The sequence below is a fragment of the Hetaerina americana genome, unplaced genomic scaffold, assembly GCF_022747635.1.
Source record: "Hetaerina americana unplaced genomic scaffold, ioHetAmer1.1.p SCAF_6, whole genome shotgun sequence".
Classification (NCBI taxonomy): domain Eukaryota; kingdom Metazoa; phylum Arthropoda; class Insecta; order Odonata; family Calopterygidae; genus Hetaerina; species Hetaerina americana.
Genome location: NW_027287205.1, coordinates 41,914,760 through 41,941,181, shown reverse-complemented (window position 1 = coordinate 41,941,181; position 26,422 = coordinate 41,914,760). Strand labels below are relative to the sequence as shown.

General features: G+C 37.2%; 1 long non-coding RNA gene across 1 annotated transcript in view; it reads right to left on the bottom strand.

Moving 5' to 3' along the window:
• The window catches only part of LOC139695061 (uncharacterized), a 624,365-nt gene that overhangs the window by 404,006 nt on the left and 193,937 nt on the right, over nucleotides 1-26,422 (bottom strand). The window contains exon 3 of the long non-coding RNA XR_011702263.1: nucleotides 17,881-17,928. This is a non-coding gene — a long non-coding RNA (uncharacterized lncRNA). The remainder of the gene's footprint in view (nucleotides 1-17,880; nucleotides 17,929-26,422) is intronic.

Genomic DNA, 26,422 nt, shown 5'->3' with positions numbered 1-26,422 from the left:
GGTGAAACTTAAAACTAGGAATAAAATATGAATTCTTAATCCTACAAGAAAGGAAATGCAGAGTATTTTAATTGGCGATGGAATATTGAAAACTGTGATTAGGTAAGTGCATTTAGCAAGAGAGGTAGATGAGAAAAGGACAGGAATATTGGAGAGAATGAAGGAAGATAAAATACAAGCTGAATCAGCGTCTATCTGACGTAAACAAACAGTTAACGCTCCAAAAACCATAGGGTATTGCTGACTCAACCTGTATAAACGGCATTGAAAAGTTGAATGCGGGGTGACAATCAGGTTGTGCCTTGTATCTAATCCAAAGCTAAGAAATGCATTGATGATAATTCTTTGTCTAATTGAAAGCTTTTATCCCCGCAGCCTTCATTTTTTACTTTCCTCATTGGTTACTATTCAAACTAAATGTATTAAGATCAAAAGATGATTTCAAAAATACTCCCGTGAATATTACATAGTGTCCATGACGTTCATGAAATTATTATTAATGCCATTCAAATATGAAATTGTGAATGTTAATTAATGATTAACGGCAGTAAATACGTGTCGAGAGCAGGTAAGAAATAATTCGCACTGTTTGTACTCGCTCGCTCGTATCACTCTGGTATATTATTCAATGCGATGTTACCGATTCCGCGGGTTGTGAGGTTAATTAAGCCGACCAAGCAGCGGATAACTCCTTACCCTTGGTAATCGAGCGACTTGTTGAATCTCTTGACATTAGTTCCAGTGGTTGAGTGGTTACAAATGGAAGCTATGCGTACGCGCGATATATCCGAGTGGTTTTGGGCCATTGGGTTGAATTCGTCACTTGAAAATTTTAGGCATTCTTAGTTAATGACAAACATTAATACACATTCCTTCAAAATACCACGTTACAACTGTTTATATTTATTATTTCATGCTGTTAGTGGGATTTTTTGTCGGCCATTTTTATTCCTAGACGCTTCAGGACTTCTTAGATTTTTCACAACCGGTGAGAAATTAGCTTAATGGCTAAAGCACTCGGCCAGTCATCGAGGGATCCGGGTTCGAATTCCGGTCAAGTTGAATGATTTTTACACTCTGTAATTGTCGCAATGATGGTTAGCGGCTACTAATACACTACAAGCATTACGATTCTTTAAACAAAAAATTAAGAGTTATTTTACGTAAACGTTGGCGAATGTAAAGTCATCGATATTTGCTATAGGTCTTCCGCCTACCTTAATATAGGGTTTCTGTATTTTATAATTGGTAAAACTAGATTAAATTTTATTATATATGAATTGAACTCTAATATTGACAATATTATCTCTCCCTCTAGTTAATGCCACTAGTGTTCTTTGATTTTACTGTGCAACAGTGAATTCATAATCTTTTCAATAGACTCATCATTGCATTATTTCTTTTTGAGATTGCTCTCTGCTCTTGGCAATGTTTCATGTAGGAAAGACAAAATATTAAGTCTTCCAAAAATATGTTTAATGAGTAAAAGAAAACCGCCAAAAAAATATATAGCAAGTACACTTCACGTCAAGAGCTTCAATCTAATTGTTTTTGCCAGTTGAGGTCTTGTTCTTTACAAGTTATAAATGGTGATGCAACAGAATATGTGATTTTTTTATCGAAATAATATAATATCCCTTCAAAGTCCTGATATAATAAATAAGAAATGACAACGATTGATTTCTATTAGATCATTAAACGCCACTTAAGTTTAATATATTTTTTGTAGTGTTGCATAAGAAATCGCTGCCCGGCACCTTTTGATGCTCAAATAGGTTTTTTGGTAAATTTTATGCTTATCATCAAAGGATTTTTTAATGCTTTTGACGCATCTTTGTGATTTAGATTTCAAGGTTCTACTCAAGTAATATTTCATTTCTCCCCGCGCTTCAATTTTTATCTCATTTATTTTATCCGTGATTTAGGTTCCAGGATTCTACTTCAGCAATTTCTTTCCCCGCTTCCGTTTTCATCCCATCAATGCTCATTTTTCATGTTGCATCCACTTTAAATTGTTATCTTCAAATGAGTTCCGTAATTAATTAATCAAAATGACAAGGACCATCACCAAAGGGTATTACCTTTAATTCATCACTTCCAGCATATCCAAGATATTATTTTTCTCATTGTGAAAATGAATATAAACTTAGTTTGTGAGTAGTACTTACTTTTAAATATCAATTTTAGAGGCTTATATTCTGAATCATAAATCAGAGCAAGCCCCCACAGAGACTCTAAATGCGTAATTTCTGCAACCCTAATTGGTCTGAGAGGAGAAAACTTTCAAGTTAGTTTATTACGATCAGAAATTAGGAGGTGAGTTGGCAACTCAGGTGAGGTCGTTTTTCAATCTAGTGTTTTAATTTCCCCTTCCTTCCGCTCTCAGAGAAGGGGACAGGAAACGCGAACGGATTTTTTTTTCAATGGGAAGCCAAGTTGAATTCTTCGGCGAGTTGAAAAGAAATATGTCTGGATATCTGTAACGTTATCAAGCTGTGATGTTATGAATGAAGTACAATTTCGCTCAAATTATCTCATCATATTACTCATTTGCATGTTAAGACTACTAACAAAAACTACTACTAACAAAAAGCATGCCAGAAAAATGTTGGTAAAATTTTAACTAGTAAAAATTCTGTTAAATTTGAGTAACGTAGTTTATGTAAGCTTATAAACCACCTTCCTAAAAAAACAGCGGATATTTTCATCTAGACGGAGATATTATGCTCTTTTTACAATCAAATGTTGTGTTACGTAATATAAATAGACCTTGATTTAGTTATTTTGAATCGAAAGAAATGTAGAGTATTCACTTTTTTTGATAGTTTAACAAATTGAAGGTGAGCCTTAGTACGATTACTTAAATTAAAGTATTTACTTAAACTAACAAGAATATCGAAAAAATTGTTTTAATGAGATGATCAAATGCCCAATTATGTGGAAACTATTTCAGTCCTTGCGGATAAAAAATCCAAAAGGTATTGGAAAAATTTTTTATGCTATTGGTGGAACGTTAACCGTGACCGGTGACTGTATGAATACCCATGAGATCAGCAAAGTATATCACATATCTGTTTCTATGGCGGATTTTCGTTGCACTTACGAACAGTTATATACCAAAAGCCAATGCCTTCATTGAATCGTTAATTCATTAAGGGTAATTGCAAACTTCCAATATGCACGGTTGACCCAATCTATGAGAAGTTTTCGATTAACAAAATCAACAGTAGTATCCTTCGTGTATTGTAGTAGTCAGTCATACGCGTCAGCCATATTCTACAGTTGCGTATATCCAAAAGAAATTAAATGTCTCCTCAAAGTATGACACTGACATAGTAAGTAGAAGTATGGAAAGGAATGAGTATTCGACGGCTACGAGTAAGATCTCCAGGGCATTTAATGCAACCTAAGGTTATAGATTTGAGGTGACACAAAGAAAAGTTGAATCGCAATTAAATGACGTTAAATATTTTTTAATCAATGGCCATATTATATATACTTTAACCCGTAGAAATTCGAAGATTTCTAATGTAAAAAATGAAATTCTAGGTAGTGTAATTGATTTTCACAGGTAAATATAATCTATCACACCAAACGTAAACATTACGTAACAAAAAACATACAAGTGATTGGAATAGATGATCTCTTTTTTAACAGTAAAGTACTTGCATGGAAAATACTCAGTAAAATAGGAAAAGTGTTCATTAATATTTTACCGATTACATGGCAACATTGCTGATTTCCACGACCTTCTTTTGCTATTCCACAGGAAAATATAACGCGATTCGAACGCATCTTTCGAGCTGAAAATTTCGCAAGGGGCCTACACTGATAATTGGAATTTTAAATGCAGACGTTTTTTTTCTGAAAGGCTTTGTTAAAAATTCCATCTTTATCCTTTGGCCTGTTTCCTGAAAGATTAATGATTTTTCTGTTCGCTAACGTCGCTCAGGTTTTTATGAAGTCGCATAATAGTAGCATAATGAATATTATAACGGCCCACTAAGGAATCAAACATGTAAATGGTTTTATATAATGGTATAGTTTTGATCGTGTTGCCAGATATTAGGCACGGACGAAACGACCAACGTAATCGCTTCGCAGGTGAAAGTGTTTGGATGAAATTCAAGACACCCCTGAGAAAATGTTAACGAAACACGCGAACTCGTTGAATTAAATTATTCCAACAAAAGAAGTAGTCATTCCAAAACTATGACTAAATTAACATATTTTAAGCGTATAAACAACGTTTAAAGTTACTGAATAATATGAAGAAATTATTCCTAGGAAATATTGCACATGCAACATGCCAGAAATTAAAAAATATATTGAAGAAAATTAATAACTTATGTATTAGAAAATATCCTGCCGTGTAAAAATCCTTTACTGCATATGGATGTGTGCACTCTGTCATTAATTAAAAATCGAGGAGCTGAACGAAGGTGACTTAATAAGGGATTATATTATTCTACAAACAAGGTTAATTTACTTTTTCATGGTTAAATATATTACAGTACACTATTTTCATAAGTTCAGCTGCAATTATCAAATATGCAGCTCAAGAAATGTAAGTGATATGAACCATTAAGGTGGTGACAATTTTTCAAACAATCGAATAGTGTTTCACGGAATTTTAATTAGATCATAAAAAGGATAATATGTTGATCGAAATCTTGGTTTTCTTTCCTCTAAATGTCTGGTTCATATTATTCTACTGAATTCAACACCATAACATTCAAAGCGTAACTTTACTCACATTTTAATAATGTACGGAGGTATCCATTTTCCCCGTCGCTTTTGCAATGAATGCTTGAAGGCATTGAAAGAACAAGAGATAGGAATGATCGTCTGCAGGAAAGTGAAAAAACAGTTAGGTATGTGGTTGATCAATTTTCAGTGGCTAGTTAGCCAAGGAGTTGAAAGCATGGCCCCTAAGAAAATCAGTGCATTGGGTACAGAATGAGAGTCAATATAAATTAAAAAAAAAGTTTATGGGATTTTCTAGATAGGAAAACGCTGAATTAAAATTTAAATAGTTCATAAACCAGAACAGGTAGAACAATTTCATTATTTCGGAAATAATTTGGATCAAAATGATCAAAATAGTATGAAAGCAAGAAAAAAATGCGTTGGGCATAAAACATTCCACAAAGAGGAGGGAATTAATGACAGTGACGTTGAGAAAAGACTCCTAAATTTGATGTAGAACGTAGCTCTATGTGGTACGGAAACATGGTTGTTGAAGCAAGATGACATGGGTAAATAGGAGGCTTTTTAAATGTGGGTGTAGAGAAGTATTGAGAAGGTGGAATAGATAGTGAAGAAAATAAATAAGGAGTTGCTAGGTATGGTGCGGAAGAAGAGGGTATTGTCGGGAGAAATCTATGGGGGCGGGAAATATTGGCCATTCAATTGAAGATGGGATATTGATGACTGTGAATGAAGGAACAACGGTAGGCAGCAGAGGAAGTGGTATGAAATTGATAGGCGTATTGAAGAGAATGAAACGTGGAAGGAAGTTTGTGTCAATAAAGAAGGGTTTATTGTTTTTACCGGAGTCGGGTTGTGCAGTTTGAAAAACAAAGGAATGTATCGTGATAAAATCTATGCCAGTCCAAAATCAAGCTTAACCTGTTAACACTTAGTTATAATAATAAATATTAATGGCCTAATAATAAGTATTAATGACCTAATTAAACATATAGTATATAATTAAATTCTCTAACTGTTGCATAGTATTCCTGGCTCCCAAAGCGATGAAATAATATAAAGGTAATTGACATACTATAGCACCCAATTAAAAGAGCCATAAATATTCCTTCCGAAAATTTTTCAAAACTGACTTTTAAATGATGTCCATCACTTCTAAAAATGTTGACAGCATCACTCGTTCCCTGAATGCCCCTACAGCTGTCATAAAAATTTTAAAATAACAGTTTAAAATTTAACGTTGATTAATCCAACAGCCCAGTTTCATTTTCGATAGCCATGTGGCATTTGTTGATTCCGGCGAATATGAGGGCATTTTTTCCTCTAATGTGTTTATAAAATTGCGTTTTAGATACGGAAAATACTTGCAACTGCCTACTGGAAGTGAGGCGGTAATTTTCGGTTTGTGCTGGTTACTCTACCGTTTGGCTTACTACTGGCAAAAATAGAAGATGTATCCCTCTAAGAATATCAAATCGTAAAATGATGAATATTATCTAAAATGAACACTTTGGTAATGACGATAAAATAACCGGTCAAAGAAGTACGTGTAATATTTTTATTTGTGAAAATAATTCTAAGAATGTTCACTGTAGGAACTTTTTAAAAATCACTGGAAGTCATGGAATTGGTTAAAACGCTGCTCTTTAATGTTTACGGCATACGTATAATTTCATCCCAGAGATCCAATATTTACGCATTCGGTCCAGGACGTTTAGAGTTCTCTATTGCGATTCGAATACGTAGTTGAAAGCTCTCCTGCTTAAAACATTGCCGGACAAACTCATCCTTGAGTGCACTATCGTGTTCCCTTAGCAGAAAATAAGGTCACTAACCTCTGTCCTAAAGGTTCAAATGCGATTGCACTAAGTATCTGCGGTTGCAGATAAGACGATTGCAGTGCACGGAAAAGAAAAATCTGGGACTTGAGGTTAAATCTAATTGGCAAGAAGAAAACTTGAAACTTGGAAATCTCCGTTTGGCCATTTTTAACGTAATTACACGCCGCCCGTAAATCAATCTCTGGCAGGCATCCAGACGCGCGTGCGATCGTACGCTCTCTCATTACCCCCTCCCCGCTACATCTCGTAGCTCCCTGGAAGAACGCCTCCTCCTTAAACCCCACATCCTGGTCCATTCCCCTTCCTTCCTCCTTGGTCTATCTGAACCCCACACTCACTCCTGCCCCAATCTTTCCTCCTTCGCAGCCAACTCCCCCCTCTATTTCTCTCTCTCCCTCGCAGACCCATCCTCGCACACCACTTCATCCCCTAATTAGAGGCTCTATGGCTCAATCCGCGGGTGCGAGAGCATGGGTGGACGTTGGTCCTCGGCCATAAGCCGCTTCGTAGAAACGTGGCCGCCAATTACTCACGGGAGACCTCTGTAGTGATAATGGATGGTGCATGGGGGATATGGGGGGGAGTTGATAGAAGAAATGGAATGGGTGGCTGAAGAGGAAGGAATGCCTAAGAGAATGGAGTGTAGTTCGGTAGTAGCGTCGGTCGCCGATGTGCATTGGATGGTTGGAAAAAATTTCCAAGACATGGCGTACTCCAAGTGCAATTACATCAAGATACAAAGAGTGACCTGCGGCGCGATAGATAACAGCCATTAATATGCATGCAAGAGCGAAATTTGTGATATTTGAATATTGCATCCGTCTGTAAAAAATATGTTATTCGGTATAGGTGTTTTAACATTGTAAACAATTCATAGTTGGAATAGAACATTCACTTAAAGCTTTAAAGTTTTGAAAATGATACGTTGACATTAAAACTAAGAAAAACTTGGCTCATGAAGACGATCATCGAAAGACAATCGATTTCGAATTTTTCCCAGCAACCGTGTCATCTCCCCTACCACGACTAAGCTTTATCAATGGTTTCATGGCCTTTAATTTTTTCATCTTTCTCCATCCATGCTTCTCAAATGCTTCTAATCTGGGTACGTTCTCTTTCGTCAACGACCAAGTTTCCGAGTCATACAGAATTACGCTCCGGAAAGTGTTCACTTTTTTAGCTCTTTAAATTATGTTCCTGTGATCAGCTAACTCCTCTCCGTGGACACTTCCTTTCCTAACGCTCTTCCTTCCGTCCTTTTCTAACGCTTCTAATGTCCCTCCCACTCAGCCCATCCTACTCAAGAGCACTTCCTAAATGGCTAAATTGTTCTATTTGTGTTAGTTTACGTGGCTTAACTTGGTATTTAACGTAAATTCCTTCCTTGAGGATCATATTTCTTTCGTTTTCTTATATCCCTTGCCTATTATTGTGAATTGCACCAACTAATAGTAGCTATGCTTTAGCTAACTGTTTTACTAACGCTTGATCATCCTTAATTCTGATTTGCAGTCTTTCACCTACTTTCATTCCTCCCTGCAACACTTTTTATGTTTCTGTTACTATTTCGATTGCTTATACGACGTCTATTAAAAAAAGTATCGCGAATTTTGAATTTTCGCGGGCTACGTACGAGAAGGATAGGCTGGTAACTGGTAATTTGACGGCTGTTAGGATATCCAGGGGATGGTGGAAGGGTAGGGAGAAACCCGGTACCGATACTATCTTACTCTTAACGACAGACGCAGAATTGGTACAGAGGGTTCTACATAAAGCACCTAAAGTAGAGGTCGGGATACGATTCAAGAATCTGGTCACCTGGAGGAATCGAACCCGGACCTTCGTTGTGGAAAGACTGTGTATTATCCACCGACGATCCCTGTGTTAATAGGTTGTCTATCAGTCCTTTCTATTCATTCCTTCCACAAAATGTTCATTATAATACGTGCCTCATAAACATTGGATAATGATATATAGTATATTATTTTCCTATTGCAATTTTATTTTCACATTCTCAAGATTGTTCTTCATAAAAAGTATAGAAGTATTTTCAACTTTATTTTAGGAAGTAAAGGCTTTGCTGATGAGTTACTGACGCAAATCATATAAATGTGAGTTATGCTTCGTCATATCCGTGGGATGTGGACTTGGATATTGACAATATAGAAAAAATACGAGGGCTATTTCGATCGTAATTATAAAGGTTTAGATAGAAATAATGGGGGTTCTTTGAATACGACACGCTGTCTTTCTTGGTTATTCCAAAGTCACATTGGATATTGAAATCTAAATTCGCAGTTTTTCTTTTGCATAGGGTGCCTTGATATGTGAAGTATTTCATGTTTGGTTCCCACAATAATTTGAGTGCCTGGATTTATTAGTTTAATTCGAGAAATAGTTTGTAATTCACAATATTGAAACCGTATTGTTTAATTTATATTCTCGTAACATCTATGATCGATCTTTGTAATTATGAGGAGCAATTTACTTTCATTCCACTGTTTGAAATAACAAGAAAGTTCAACTGAAATCAAAATAGATGGTGGTTTGTTAAATACAGTGAAAATCACGAAGCGCATCGTTTATTCTAAATCACCTTATGAAGGTAGGAATGCGGAAATATTTATACAGGCTTGTCGGGTCCAAAGTTTTACTTCCAATTCTATATGAGCTTGCACATGGGGGTGGGGTTTTAATTCCCATACACGTCTGTTTCATTTCTTTCTTATCTTAATGGCAAAAAACATTAATATTGGAAAAAAACTATTCAGTAATATACCTGAAAAACGTGGAAAATCATTTTCGTTCTTTATTTTGAGAAGACTTGTCCAAACGGACATTTTGGTCTTCGATTCAGCTGTTATAGATTTTTTTTAAATTAAAGAGATATATAACTACAAAGACAATGCAAAATATTAATTGTTATACACATGGCAGAGGGTAGTGTAAAAGCTTGTAACTTCATTTAGTGGTTCTCGATTTGGCAGAAATTTATTGGAAGTCCATTGGCAAATGGAGACAAATATACTGGAATTTTGAAAACAGCTCGAGGGAATATAGTAGTTTCAGTACCTTGTGTTTTCAGGTATTGGCGATCAATTTTTTAGGTTTTTAATTTTTTAAAGATCACTATAGATTCTCGTGCACTGCTTTTTCTTGGCTTAACAAAATTACAGAGGCTTCTAGAGGTATGGCCCAATAAAATTCGGCATTTGAGTCCTGGCTATAACGTTAACGCTCTCTAATACCAAGCCATGGTGCCGCGGTCAAAAGCAATTTTTCTTCTGATTCTATACAGCTAAGGTTGACCTAAATGGATGGTTGTTAACCCGTTAAAACGGTGACTTCAGAGACGTTTGGATGGCAAAATATTTGTATCTGAGGGAAGGGAGGATACTGCTATTCCTGCACCGAAGAAAAGGTTTCTCTTTCTTCCGGAATCCTGGAAGGAGGGTCAAAACGGGATCTCGAGCTGAGAGTGGGGGAAGAGGAAAGGAGATGGACGGAAGGAGTGAAATATTGCAGGAGAATGAGAGGAGCCGGAAAGGGGTGCGGATCGGATAGGTGCGGGGACGGGAGGAGGATGAGGGTGGAGAGAGTTTTTGAAGGATATAAGGTTTACGGCTCCGACCAAAGGGAGTGAGGCAATTAAAACTTTGCTTTCACCCCTTCTGCCTCCTACACTCTCCCTTCAAGAAGTTGCGCGGTGGTTGGCCTGTGGAATGGCGAAAATGAGGAGATACGGTATTTGGATAGGGGAGGAAGAGTAAAAAATACAAAAACACAGAAAAACAAACCAAAAAGGAAAAGAAACTCATTAGTTTTCGAATTTTCGGTGGTACAAGCCACCTTTCTCAAGTAAGAGAAGGAAGGAACTGAATATGTATGAACTTAACTGTGAATGAGGGTATGTATACTAGGATAGAACTAGTGAGCAAAAATAAAAACACAGAAACACACAAAAGAGAAACTCCTACGTATTCCGAATTTTCAGTGGCGCTAGTGTTCTCTTTGTGTACATTATTATTCACATCTGTGAGGCTTTCACATGAGTTTTACATACCTGTATACTACCTTGAACAAAAAGTTCCCGGAATAACCACCGTGTGGCGCTCCCATCGTTCCGATTTGAGTTCTGTTTTTTTTGTTAAATTGGTACATCTGTTGTTGATATTCCCTTTAAATCTTAGTGTCATAAATTGACATTTGCAAAAGTTACGTAGCCAAGAGTACATCTATCTCTGTGTGTGTTGGCGATTTTTTACAATTGCAGAAATGGATTTAAATTTGCAACAACGAACTTGTATTAAATTTTGCGTAAAAAACGGATTTAGTGGCGCACGGACGTTGGAAATGTTGGAAAAGTGTTTCGGCAACGATTCTCTAAAAAAAACGGTCGTTTACCAGTGGCACGAGCGGTTCAGAAATGGTCGTGAGTCAATCGAAGATGATGAACGCAGTGGCAGACCATCGACATCGAAAGTCGGTGAAAAAATTGATAAAGTAAAAGAAATGTTGGTCAATAACCGCAAATTAACCATCAGAGAAATAGCGGAGGACTTGAACATTGCCTATGGATCCGCCCAAGACATTGTGGTTAATGATTTGGGTTTCCGTCGTGTAGCAGCAAAGTTGGTGCCAAAAGACCTCAATTTCATGCAAAAAAGAGACCGTGTTGACGTCGCAAAAGACATGGTTTGCGAGGCTGAATCCGATCCCACATTCATCAAAAGGATCATTACTGGAGACGAGACGTGGGTTTATGAGTACGACACGCAATCCAGACATCAGGCAAGTGAATGGCGTTCACCAAATGAGCCGAGACCAAAAAAACCACGTCGTTTTCAGTCAAAAAAGAAGGCAATGCTGACGGTTTTCATGGATTACAACGGTGTAGTGCATCATGAATTTTTGCCAGAAGGCCAGACAGTAAACAAAGAGTATTATTTGGGCGTTATGAGACGTTTGCGTGAAGCAATTCGCCGAAAGAGACCAGAAATGTGGGCAGAAAACTCGTGGATTTTGCACCATGATAACGCACCGTCGCACAGTGCTATCATTATTCGTAATTTTTTGACGAAAAATGCAACAAATACCATCCAACAGCCACCGAATTCACCTGATTTGGCTCCCTGTGACTTCTTTCTGTTCAATCGAGATAAAAAACCATTACGGGGAACGCGTTTTAGCAGCCGAGAGGAAGTAATGGAAAAATCGCAGGAAGCACTGATGGACATACCGAAAACCGACCGTAACTTTTGCAAATGTCAAGTTATGACACTAAGATTTAAAGGGAATATCAACAACAGATGTACCAATTTAACAAAAAAAACAGAACTCAAATCGGAACGATGGGAGCGCCACACGGTGGTTATTCCGGGAACTTTTTGATCAAGGTAGTATGTATATGGTGGAATGGAAGAGCTATGAAGAAGGTGATTTTGCTAACAAAAATTTAATTAATCCTCATGAGAGTATTTACGTATTTACACACACTCATATATTTATATGTGTATACTATATAGATAATGTATATATATATACATTATTTATGAATTATGTATATGTATACTATATAGTATGTTATTATATGTAGACTACCTTTGAGTCTTTACATAACGTTCGGGCAAGGGTGAAATTCGTAGATTAAAAAAAAAATGTGTTGTCTCCAGCATAACTTTGTGGGATTTACATAAAACATTGCATCGAAATGAAATTATTGACTTGGTAATTCCACAAACTTAAATTTAGAACATGACCCAGGTATCGAATCTCAGGTCTCCTGATGATGACGTTCAACGTCGAAACCTGGTTTGTGTTCTAAATTAAAATATGTCCTAAAAAAGAACTCTCTTAAATAAATACTATAAATGTTTCTGTATTCATATCGCCTTCATAAAGTGAAACACATTAATTTATTATCGTCGATGTAGGCAACATAGTCGCTGGAACTTAAAAATAATGTTTTTAAATGTTCGTTTCCCATGTTTTTCCTGTAGCTAAATTGTGTAGTACTTTTATAGTTGGTACATGTGTCCGTGTGTGCTGCGTATTGTCCCTTCCCATCCTATTGAGAGAATTTGTTGAGGCTGGTGGGTTTTGGAACTCAACTTTATATTCATTCTCTTTTCGGAACTAAAACTTCCCGTGATAACTTTGAGGGCCATTTCCAAGATAAATTCAAGGATTAAGCGTTCTAACAGTAATAAAATATATTGCGCGCAGTTGTTTAAGACATTAATGCGACCAAAGGAAAGCCTTCAACCATGTTCTCGAGAAAAGTGGAGGAATTCGGCGAAGGAGAGGAATTCGACATGTCTTAGAACGAGGTAAATGAAATTTGTATTTCGGGGGTTTTCCGTTGTTTCAACAAGTTGAACCCAGGGGAGAGACCGCCTCGCCAAGTTTTCATTGTTCTACTGATATAATTAGGTTACTTAGCCATTGATTTCCACAAGAAAAGGATGTCCTCTTTCTTCGGTATATTATCGCAGAGCGGTGTGATACCTGTAAATATAGCAGGGGTGTTGAAAAGGTTTGGTCCAGAAGTTTAATGCATCTAGAAATGACTGAACAGTTAATTTCCGCGTGCTCTTATTTACCTAAGAATCCATTATGTACTCCCATTTTTCATAGCTTTTCTTCCATAATATTGACTTTAAAACCGATTCAATTTGATACACCTAACTATTGCTTAAGAACTGCTAGGAAATAACGAATTCTAGGAAATCGCTGTTGGTAATTCGGAATTTATTCAGGAGTTTTTCGCTCAATAGCCAATCGCATGGAAATAATTAATTCAAAATTATCGGATATTATTTTGTTTCTGTGATTGCCTCTTCTTGCTTTGATGTTTAAATCTCCCCCAAGACTTTCCTACGCATCGCTATTAAAACTACGCTCTTAAAATTATTAACTTATCTAAATTATTCTATGTTCCAATTATAGAAATTGTGATAACTTCCTACGCTTATGAGGTGAAGAGAATTATTTCTCAAATATCTCTTTTCGTCAATGTAAATATCAGTCAGCAGGAATTACGGAACGAAATTTATAATGTGGCTGGCAATTATTAGAAAGTATGACCTCAGTTGGCCTAAAGGACAAATTTCTCGCCTTATAAGAAAGTGATCACCTAGAATCGACCTCCTAGAATTGATTATTTCGCTTAGCTATGACCTAGAAGCTGTTAAACTCCGTTATAAGATCTTTTGGTTGTTTTTAATACCCTAAACGTCGGTATCTTTCTTAGGTGGCAGTCCAACACCTGAGAGGCCTTATGACAAATACAATATTATCTATGTCTATTGCTCTTGCGTAGCTTAGTTTACCTAACTATATACAATTGTCTAAATAATTTCAGCAGTCACGGACTTATTAGCCATAATTACCAAACACATCATCAATGTTCTTTTATCTATCCTTGATATATTCAGGGCAGGTTTATTTTTGAACAATTAAAAATGGCAAATATGAAATCCAATCAATAATTCGTGCTTTTATTTGAGTAATTTTTTGTAAAAAATATGTGGAGGTTCACTGTAAATCAGTTCATAAAAAAATTGTTTCCTAAATTTGTTGGGAAAATAAAACAGTAGGGATGATTTTTAACTAAATGGCTTTAAAACATGATAAAAGTGGATTCATTACTTCCGGGTAGCTTTGATTTCCAAATGAAGTTGGGCTGTCAGCCCCATCGGTCGATGCTCAAGACCTCCTATCGCACGTCAGCAAGGGACCGAGATATGAATGTTAAAGGATCGACGTATCACGAAAAAAAAATTGGCACTGGGTATATAAAGACAGTCCTTGAGGCGCAAGATGGAGAGAGTTTTACTGACACCTCAGTCCGGGACTGGAGGAATTTGGAGGAACCGTGTCACAAAACGACTCTGATCGTTCCCTCCAACTTGTCGTCGGTTAGCTAGCGTCCCTCTCTCTATTCCCCCTCTCCCTGTTCAAACCGCCTCACCTAGGATCACTATCTTGAAATACCAATTGATTATTCCCTATGAAATTATCCCTAAGAGCTATTCCTAGTTGTTGTTACCATGGACCACCAAAAATATAGTCTAAGCTTAAAAAAGTGTAAAATATTGATTCGTAAATGTATGCAAATATCTTTTTTGATGTTCTTACAAATATATTTGATTAGGTGGTCAAGGCTAATTCAGAAATTCAAATTGTTTGGGCTGTGGAGTGGACCGATTAGCATTTATACAGTCTGAAAATAGATTTCGGTACACGAGGATTTAAAGACAAATACCTAGTATTTGTCTTTTAACTCGTGGTGTGAATAATTGAACACAGAGCAAGCACGTGGTCACACTTGTAGTTTCTACTTCTCTCTTGTTTTATTTTACTCTCATCGGCATGAACAGTTCAACTCATAAATTATTTTACGCGGCTGTGTGTAAGAACTAGAGGTGATTGTTGAATTATTCAAATGTGTTTTCAAACTTAGGACCTTCTCTTAACGAAGAGAGCATATGCCTGCACCTACTAATGATATACGTGTGCCTGAAGAAGGCGCAGAAGCGTTGAAACTAATCGTACCTAAGTAAAATTCTGTGGACGATAACAGTGAGTTCCATGGACATGGATAGTTGATGTTCATTACATGGACGTAAAATTTCACGTAGTTGAGCCTGTGACGATCGCATTTATCCAGATATGAAATTGACAGATAATTGCCGTAATACAGGGGAGGCACATTTACGGGCTATACTGTAATTCAAATAGTTCTAAGGGCATACGCCTGGGTGTTGTAAGCCTCTTTATAAGAACAGATCAAATCATTTTTATTTAAATGAGAAGAATTATCCCTCTGAATGGTATCAAATATATGGAAAAAATTCTAACGATGCCCTTTTTCCCTATGAAATAGGCTATTTTCATATGGACACAAAATTAAGCATCCACATCTCCTTTCACCTTGGTATGTCTGTTCTTGCAGTTGGCGAAAAAATTCATTGAACTAAGGTACTCACCTTGACTTCATTCACATTAAAACACTTAAGAGAACTTAATTCACCGGGTAAGTTGGGGATCGGTAACTGAGTTGCATTGGAATTTTTAAAAGAACAACTTTAATTTGTGTTCCCCCATGCTGTCCTAGCAGCAGTTCAAATCAAGTGAACCTGCCCCTGGATCACTATTGATTTAGACATTTCACTGAAAGGTTTACTGAAAAAAAGGTAACCCTGAACACCGTGCCATACTTTATCTCATTGACCTTGTTACAATGCTATTCGTCTAAAATTTAATTGCGTAATATTGAAGAAAAACTTTATATACTAGCCAAGTTTTGTCACACTTAGGCCAATATTGTTAGCAATTATTTAATTTTCTCAAATCAATACCATATACATTGCTCACCTCAAAGTATGACGCATTATACATGCTTGCGACTATATTAGCAACCATAATTCTCAAATCATCTATCGATTAAATCAATTTTCTCTGAATATAACAGTTTTTTACTCCTTTAACTGAATGAAATCTAATATATTTCTCCCTTTATATGTTTTTCCCTCATTACTATGTAGTAAATATCAGTTTTAGTTCCCATTCCAAAAAAAACAAAGACCACATCATGTAAGGACTGCAGAACAATAAGGTTGATTTCCCATGCAGCTTAATCGGTTCTCAGGATCATCGACAAAGAGGATGGAGACCCAGGAAAATGATTAATTAGGGGATGCTCAGTTTGGAATTAGGCAAGGGAGAGGTAAGCGTGATGCCGTTGCCGTAATATGGCCACTAATCCAGAGAAATATAAAATACAATCAGGTTGTATTTGCCTGTTTCGTAGATTTTGGAAAGGCGTTTGATAGAGTGTATTGGGAAACACTCGAGTATATTGCAGAAAATAGGAACAGTTTAGAGGGATAGGAGGCTAATCCGTAACCTGTACATGTTTCAGGCTTTTCAGGTGTGAGTGGGGGACAAAGAGTTCAGATGGGCAGTGTTAGGAAGAGGAGTAAGGGTGAGTATCCCATTATCACCGTTGCTGTTCAACGTATATGTGGAGGAAATGATTAAAGAGACATGGGGAGAACTGGAGGTAGGTATGAAAGTCGGAGGGAAATTTGTACAATCAGTTAGGTTTGCTGATGACTAAGCTCTAGTTTGTTAGTCAGCCAAGGGGTTGCAAGCATTGCTGAGTGAATTGGAAACTCAGTGCCATGTATATGGGATGGGAATCAATATAAATAAAACAACGATTATGCGTTTTTTTCCAGAAAGAAAATGTCAAAGCTAAACATTAAAATAGGAGGGCAAAAAATACAGCAGGTAGAACAAGTTACGTATCTCCGAAGAGTTTTGGACCGTGGGAAAAGTCATAGGGACGTAAGGAGAAGAATTGCCCTAGGTAAAGAGGTATTGATAAGGAGGAGATAGTTAATGACAGGAAGGTTTGGTAAGGATGTTAAAAAAAGACTCGTAAAAACGTTGATGTGGTTCGTAGCTAGGTACGGCGCGGAAACATGGCCATTGAAGCAGGAGGATAGACGTAGACTGGAGGCTTTTGAAATGTGGGTGTAGCGAAGAATGGAGAAGGTGAAATGGACAGAGAAGAAAACAAATGAGGAAGTACTTAGTATGGAGGGCGAAGAGAGGGGTTTGTTGGGAGAAATCCTATGGATGCAGGAAACAAGGATGAAGGGCGTATTGATCGGCAGTGGGATGTCGAAAACTGTAATAGAGGGGAAAATGTTGGGCAAACGAGGAAAGGGAAGGAACAGAATAGGGATGTTGGAGGGGATGAAGGTAGGAAGTAAGTAGTCAGAGGTGAATAGGGACTTGATGTAGAGTATTTTGCTGGATTGTGTTTTGCTAGGAGTCAAAAAATATTTATTTGGTAGTTGTGTCCATCCAGAAAAACCTACCTTAAACGGCAGATAACCTTATAATAATAACGTAAAAGTTTCTAATAAATTCAACGACTTACATCATTAACTCGCAAATTCAAAAGCGCACGATTACGTAAGATCACGATTTAAACGTAAGTTTATAGACATTTTTGTTTTTCCAAATCATAAATTATAATTATTGTCGTATAATAAAATTGAAAAAAGGTATTCTGACGGAGTGGAAAAAACTTTTTGAAATCGGGTCATCCTTTTAAACAATGGCACTCCTTCAATACCCGGTTTCGGGATGATGTCGTAAACTATGGTTGTTCCTGGAAACCTGATGACGGAAGTATCCCTTTAGGAGGAAAAATTGATGTCATATTCCACTGGGAATTACGCAACATATAATCTGCTACATAACTAGTAAAACGTTTTACCTACTTATACACAGACAAATATTTATTTCTTACCTAAAGCGCACTTCAAGAGTCTCAATGTCCTTGAGTTCCTTTCGCCTCCTGGAAAAAATAACAAAACATTATAAATCGAAAAAGAAATATCAGTATCTCGCGTCGTGACCTCTAAAGTAGAGCCAATATTTTAAGTTTTCTAAGACCCTATAAGAGTTACCTGAAAATAGATTAAAGACCATAATACTATGAGGATAAAAAGGCACTTAACATTTCCACCAAAAAGATTTCATATTTCACAAATCTAATTTCATAAAATCTTTTTGGTGGAAATGTTAAGTTTCTTTTTAACCTTTTAATGAAGGAATTCAACAAAGTTAAAAGTAGAAACTGTTATGTTTACCATATTACTAGTCTTCGACTGGGAATCCAGCATATATGCACGTCAGACGGAAGTTCTATAATTAACATTATGTTTCATGGCCCATAGGAAACTCATCACAGCTTTTTTCATAAAGTAGATTCAAGACTTTTACCAGAATTAAGGTAAATTTTGATGATAATGTATGCCATTTTTGACCTGATTTCCACGCCTAATCTTACTTACACAGACTTACGAGGTCTGTCCAAAACGTATCGCGAATTTTGAAATTTCGCGGGTTGCGTATATTTGACAATCGACTTTTCTGTGGCGTTATATTGGTACTTATGTCTCTCACACATGCCGAAAGGTTCGGCCATTTGGATGTTCAGTTATATGTTGACAGCTGTTTTTCTTGGAGGTGTTTTTGCCAGTCTTCGATTTTTGCCTGTTCCAAAAAATAGATCAAAGAATCTGTATCCAATTATGTGTGAAAAACGAAATTAAGTGTACGGACGCATTCCGGATGTTGACTGTTGCATATGGAGAAGCTACTTTGGACCGAAGCATTGTTTATCGGTGCTTAAAATGTTCTCAGAGGGCCGAGAAAATGTGAAGGACGAAGAGCGTGCCGGACGCCCGAGCACATCAACAACAGACGAAAACATTGATGAAGTGAAGAAAAGAGTATTTGCCAATCGTCGAATCACCTTTAGAGAAGTTGCTGAGCACCTAAACATATCGACTGGCTCGTTCCATTTAATTTTTACCAATGATTTCGGCATTATCTCGTGGGATCAGTGATATTGCAAAATAATAGCAAAGTCACTGGATATGTTTTCTTCTGATTGGGCCTCGAAACATAATTTATTGATTTTAACCTCTATTACGGTGCAAAAGGATCATGGAACCTAAAACGCCAAACTGCCGCTAAGAACCGTTTCAATTGCGAGGGTGGTCTGAAAAGTTTCCAACATCTGAAAATTTCAGAAAAAAATTTCTTTTATGTATGCATGTATGACACCCTCATATTTCTTGGAATAACGCAAATATAATACAGTGGTATGTAAATATTCAAAAAGAATTTCCACGTCATAGTTATGCTGTCTCACACAACCCGTTCAATAAATTGATCTCATTTACAGATATTTAATCCAGGTTCGGGCCTTATTTGGTTTTTAAAATTAAGGTAAATTTTCATCTTATTGTACACAAGTCCTATTCCGTTGTAGAGCCTCGATTAAGGTAATTATGAAAATATTATTGTTCAACCAGTCATCTAATGAAATACACTAAGTTTCCAGTCGGAACCTATTTTTGAATGCTCAAAATTTTCCTCTTTCCTACACGATCTTATTAATCCAGCACATCATTCATATAAGCATTCCCCATTAATTAATGCAAATATTAGTCACCACGACTAAGCTTGATTCCGGCTGTCCAAAGAAGCCTTTAATTTGGAACGTCACTGCGAGTTTTTGCAAAACTTTTTCGCTGTCAGTATCAAAAGAGGGGAATAGGCTTTCGGGAAGCCCTGATCCGCCTCCTCCCCCTCCCGGGAAGGACGCTGAGTTGATTGATTACTCGCGTTATTTAAGCACCGCGACAACGAGGCAAACACTAAAAAGCTTCCTATTTCTGCTGACTTCCCGCGAAAAGACGTTACTCCGGTGGCTAAGGGGATCATGGATACAAAAGGAAGCGTAGGAAAGTGGGGAGGGGGAGAGGGAACACAAGAAGGAAGGGAAAAGAGATCCATGATAGTATGAGAGAATGGGAAAGCTAGGCGGAGTGTCAAATAGAAAAGAAAAGAATCGTATTGTGGAATGGAACGGCGTTGACTTGAACATTTTCGAAGTGGAAGAGAATGGAATGAAGTAGGGTGGAATTCAATGGATTGGAATCAGAATCATGCGATTTCATCTTAGCCCTCGAGAAAGGAATATAAAGTTGGTACGATGCAATGCATAGAACGATCGAAAATCTGGTTTTGGGCTGTCTACCAAAAAGATGCGTGGGTAAAAAGGGAAAAAATGGGCTGGGACAAAAGAAAATGTCTGATACAGAGCGAGAGATAGATAAACAAAGAATAATTGATTTAAATTGATGGGTGAAGTATAATGCTGTCGATTAAAAGAATTTTCCTTGCTTGAGAGATGCTTACTCCTCAGGTCTCATCACATGTAAAATATTTTGCGATAGACATACGTAGGTGTGCATACGAAGCAATTTGATAGTAATTTAGTGATAATTACTTTCCTAGCAATATTTTCTTATCTTTTATGCGCTCACTTTTGTTGGTATTCTAATAACTTTCTTTGCAGTAAGAATGGAAGGACTAGAAGCAGTTCTGTTTATTTGTGATTTTTATGAACCAAATTTTAAGCACGGTTACGGAAAATGCTTGATCCATAGGGTTGAATGCCGGAAAAAACTACTGATATATGCCCAAATTTATAGCGTAGGCCTTCAGGTGACTTGACAATTGTTCCTGTGATTAATGAGTCACGTAATAGACATGTGATTCCAAGTAGGCTAAGAAACAAAAAAGCACGGATCCGCTTTGGTACCAAGGTTACCTTCAAGTGAAATAAAATCAAAACAGGCTTACCAGGAAATATTAGTATTATTATTTTAGCAATAGATAAAATTCCGGTAAAGTTATTTTTCAGAGGTGTAAATGAAATATAAATAGCTTAGACAGGGAATAATGCGATCCACTCTGTACAAATTTGATAGGGAAATACCGCAAGAATACTTTATTGTTCTAAATTTATTGAAATAACGGTGAAACCTTAGATTGATGAATCCCTCAACGACTCCAATGGTGACATATACAGGGTCGCACCCAAAAGTGGTTGCCCAAAGCTGATTTTTTTACAATAATTTTATTGGCGATATACTTACATCGACTTAATAATCTTCAAAGTATGCTCCTTGAGCTGCTACACACTTAGTATAACGTTGCTCCCATTCCCCGTACGCCCGCTGGAAATTTTCTTTGGGGATGCCGTTGATGACCCTCGTCGAAGCCTTTTGAACGGTCTTTATCGAGTGAAAACGTCGTCCCTTGAGCTGTATTTTCATCGGGGGAAGAAGTAGAAGTCCGATGGTGCCAGATCGGGAGAATAGGGCGGGTGCGGCAACGTGGCAACGCCGTATTTGGCCGTTGCCTGTTGGTCGACACTCAGAATTTTCGGCACCCTCTTGGCGTACACCTTGCGCATGGCCAAATCCAGTGAAATAATGCGTTGGACGTTGGATGCAGACAGATCCAACTGGTCTGCAATTTCTTCACTGGTTAAGCGTCGGTCTGCGTTCAGCAGTGTCCTCACTCTGTCCACATTCGTGTCGGATCTTGCCGTCGACGGGCGTCCGGAGCGATGGTCGTCTTCAACGAGCTCCCTACCCTCTTTAAACAGCTTGTGCCACTCAAATACTGTGGAACGGCTTAAGGCAGTGTCTCCATAAGCCTGCTTGATCATATCGAGGGTCTCAGTTGCCATCTTCCCGAGTTTCGCACAAAATTTCACGGAATAACGTTGCTCTAAATTCAGATTCATTTTGTTTTTCGACGCGGACAAAAAACTTGCTTCACTAAAAACGGAGTCCTCACTCAACAACAGCCCGCAGGTGACTGAGGTTGGTGTCGGTCTGTTGCTAAGAGCCCCCTCCACCTTACCCTACCAGACAGACCCCCCTACACCGGTCCGTTCGCGCCAGAGAAAATCAGTCCTACCACTTTTGGGTGCGACCCTGTATACACTAAGACAAGACGCAAGCAGCGAATGTTGCAAGCACATACTTCGAGGAGCCTACAACTTCAGCGCCGTATTCTGTATACACTGGCAAACTGAGTGAAAGGCATATCTGGCAAATCTCACGAATTAATTACGCTATTGGGTAGAGCGATGATACCATGAATCCACTACATGCAAGCAAACAAATCCTCAACATCGAAGGAAATTACATAAAGAATTCTCAGAGATGTCGCCCACGGCAAAGCACCGTTCCGGAATATATATTTAGCCATTCGAAATCTATGGGTGTAGCTCCCCCATGACCTGTAGGTAGCTGACGCCTCTTTCTCTCTTAAAAGTAGGAAATAAATAAGACCCTAGAAATTACTGGTGATTACGCTAGCTCCCCTGTCCTGTAAAATACTGGTTAAATACACAATCGTCTTATTTATTGCTACAAACAAGAAATCCATTCATCCACAATTTTATTACTACGAGCAAGGAAGTTTAGAAAACATGGTGGAGTTGAGACACGAAGGAGCTTTTTTATGCGTGATATTTTAAGACCATGGGAAAGGAACAGGTAAAAGGATGGGAGCTCTTTTTTGTTAAATTATCTTTAGTAAATAATGAATCACACACCGAGCCGAAATTTAAGATATAAAAGGATAGAATAAATCACACTGTGATTGCAGGCCTCAGGAATTTGAAAAAATATTGAGTATACACTATTGATAACAGGTGTATGAGTAAACAGTAATATTAACAACCCTTAAAATTAATGTTTCATCAAATACCGCATAAGAGCTTTTTCAATTGAAGGTCTAAAATTGGAAGTGTTTCTGAAGTATTTAATGCTGACGTCAATATTAAAAACAATTACATTATAAAGATTGTAGTGAAAGAAACTTCAAGTTCCTATTTTTAGATCCCAAAAATTTGAATGAATATATAGGAGAATTAAAGTCATGGAAAAGACAGATTGAGAAAAATGAACGAATGACGGAATGAATTCTTGGCGCACAATTCTGACGAGAGTATGAGATTGTCATGTATTTTTCCAATCCCTCTTCTACCACGAATGTGATGTGACGCGGGAACACGGTGGAAAATACGAGTGTAGGAAATAAAAGAGGAATAAAGGAAGCGCGCCTTTCACCCTACATTTTCTTTGAAACTAAGGCGGATTTTTGCGAAGTGTATCGTGAGAGAGGGAGGACTTGAGGAAGGCGAGAGTATGGAAATATTCCCACGCGGAGCGAAGAAAGATTTCCTGAGTGACAGAATATTCGAGCTGAATATAAAGATGGCGGCGTGGTGTTAGAGTGATGGCAGAGATGGAAATATATGTTGGGGAGCGTGGAAAGAATCGTGGAGGAGGCGGCACGCCTTAGAATTTAAGATGCGGAATGGGAGCCGGTTGAATAGGAAGGCGAATGGGTCAATGAGAACGGTAGAGGTGGCTTCTACTCGTACGTATATACGTAAGGATAAGGAATTCATGGGAGAAGAACATAATGGATCATCCAACACATTTGAGATATTATGATGAACACCCCTTTATTCTATTATACACACACATTTTAGTGATATTGTTTTATTCCCTCTCCTTACGTTATATTCATTTTCTATCTAACAGCAGACTATAAGTTAATTCTTATTTGATTAACTCATTTTTATTTGCTTTCACAATAAATTGTGAAGAAATAACTAATTGAAGAAATTTATAGAATCCGTATGTTCAGTAAGCCGTATTCACCTATCGATTCTCTCGCTGAATACTGTAAAAGAAAATGAATACTCGTGTAGGTAGTATTTCATTATATTTCAGCAGAAATACGTGAACAATTTTACTATATCCAATAAGACAGGAATAAATCGGAGGAGAAAACGTGGCCAAAATTGAAATTATCCTGGCAGTTTTGAGGCAAGTGCAGATTTAAATTCATATAAGCCCTTAGCGAAGAGTTTTCCTTTTGAGTATTCCTTTTGCTATTCATATACCTGTATTATCTTCGGCCTTGGCCATAATATTGGGAAAGGCCTGGGTAAAAAGATACTCACTGGAATGTCATGGTATATTGTTTTCCAGGAAGAGTGGTCACATTATGTCATATTTTAAATCAACTTTCACTGCAAGTGTGAACTATAAGTATATGGGCGAAGGTTAGCTCCCACAATTTCTTGATGCGTATGTGATATTGTGATCATTGCAAAATGTTTCAAATATTTGAAATATTTGAAATTATTTAGAAGACATTAAATTATTCCTGACGTTGAAACAATTTTAACTTTGGCGAGAATATGACTCGTACACAGTACCTCTTCGAAAAAATGGAAAAAGTAGTTATTACCAAACAGAGGTTTGTTATTTGCAATCAGGATCAAAATGATGAAACCAAATTTCATCAGTCAATTGGAACATAATCCATGAAACTGCGGGAGATTGCGCGACGGTATTTCTTTACGGAGTCATCCGTTTAATGTGCATTACAATGCAGCAATTTCATTAGGTAAAAATCATTCACCTTGACCTGAAATCGAACCCGGATTCCTCGATGTAATAGGACACCACGGTAACTTAAATGGTTAAAACACTCAGCCGGATATCGAGGGATCTGCGTTCGAATCCCGGTCAAGGTGAATGATTTTTGCCCTCTGAAATCGCTAAATTGGAATGTAGTTGAATAAGTGGCGTTAAATCTCACCTTGTGCCGTCCGGCGGTAGTAAATAGCTCATCAGCGTGCGTTTTTTCCATCTGTTTCCTGTGTTTTTCATGCGCTCTTGATAAAACTCACTATTATTAGATGATGAATCCAACTATTCGTGTTGCAAATTTATAGGGCTCCAATCGTTTCGTTAAGATTTATAATTAATATTAGATCATAAAATTTTTGATTCATTGCTGCGCTGAAAAAATTAGCAAAAACCATTAATATTAACCGTACTCTTATATGGTATTCACTCAGTTAAAATTTTGAAAAGATAATGTCTTCGTATATACAATAATAAAATCAGAGTGGATATTAGAGTTTACAAAGAGCTATATATGAATGATCTAAGCTTAATTTGAATGAAATATGGTTTCTATATTTAGTGAATCACAACACTCTCCGTAACTGAGAGTTGGTTTTGATGGGTGAGAGTATATCTCATTTCGTACTAAACTCTGCGAGGTGTGAAATTCACACGTTCTGGTATTTAAGTAGGTTCCAGATACTTCCCCTGAGCGGCTTTTCCGGCTTCCCAGAGAGTTGTTGGAACCATAAAATCACAAAGCATGGTTGGCTTTTAGTGGTAAAAGGCATCACCTTGATTAGAACGCGGGACCTCCCTCTACGTAGCTTCATCCTCAATTTACCTCACTAAGAGGCCCTCATTATAAAAATAGTATACATTAATAATAGAAAACCTTATCATTATCGTTCGTTTTCAATCAGAGGGTTGGCTGGAAGAAGCCCTACAAGCTATCTCATTCCTTGCCAGACTCTTCCCATTTTCATCGTTTCTCCTTTTCTGACGTCTAATATATCACTTCTCCCTCATAATTTATCCATGGCTATTCTTTCGAGTAATTCTATTTAATGGTTATTTTTTATCACTTTCTGTGATAATCTGATATGAATATATTGACTAACTACTTTTCCTTTTCTTCTTTACTGCCGTCCATAGTTACTCTTCACTCACTTTGAAGGAACTACTTCTCAAAGTAGTCTTTCCACTAGGTAGTAGTATGCAGGCGATATAATTAAAAAAAATATTCTTTGATGATAAATATCATATTTTCATCTCCTCTAATTTGATTTTTATAACCTTCAATGATTTGTCTCTAAAAGCCGTATAAATGTGATCTACAAAAGCAAGTTTCACCAAATGTTTCCTCTGGTCATACATGTATTATTTAAAGCTGCCTTTGGTAATCCAACAGAGTTTCGCTAGCCGAAAGTTGTTTGTGCGAATATATAACGCTATTAGTTGTATATTGTGTTAAGAAACTTCAATTGTTCCCGGCTCAACCTTGTGGAAATTCATTTTAATTGAATGAAGAATACAATGTATCTTTGAACTGTCCTTTATTTGCGTACAACCGGTTTCAACGCTCAAGCGTCAAATACCTGATGATGACGCTTGAGCGTTGAAACCGGTTGTACGCAAATAAAGGACAGTGGAAAGGTACATTGTATTCTTCATTTAATTAATAAGAAACTTCTTCTATGGATAGATTCTACTTAATATCTCTTCTTATTTTAACCTCAATATTGTTCCTATAGCCTAAATCGATTGGATTAAGCGCACCTTATCTAATTTTATCGGAAAAATTTTAATTTTACTTGGCGATTGATTGCATTGGTTTACTTTGAGATTTACTCGATTCATTTCGTATTTTGGTCTGAACTCCTTCTCTTCTTTTCTTCAAGGAAATTACGGTTATGACGTCCACAAATCATAGCTTAAGGGCTTGCAGAAAAAGAAAAATGCGGCAATAATTGCAATCGTCTT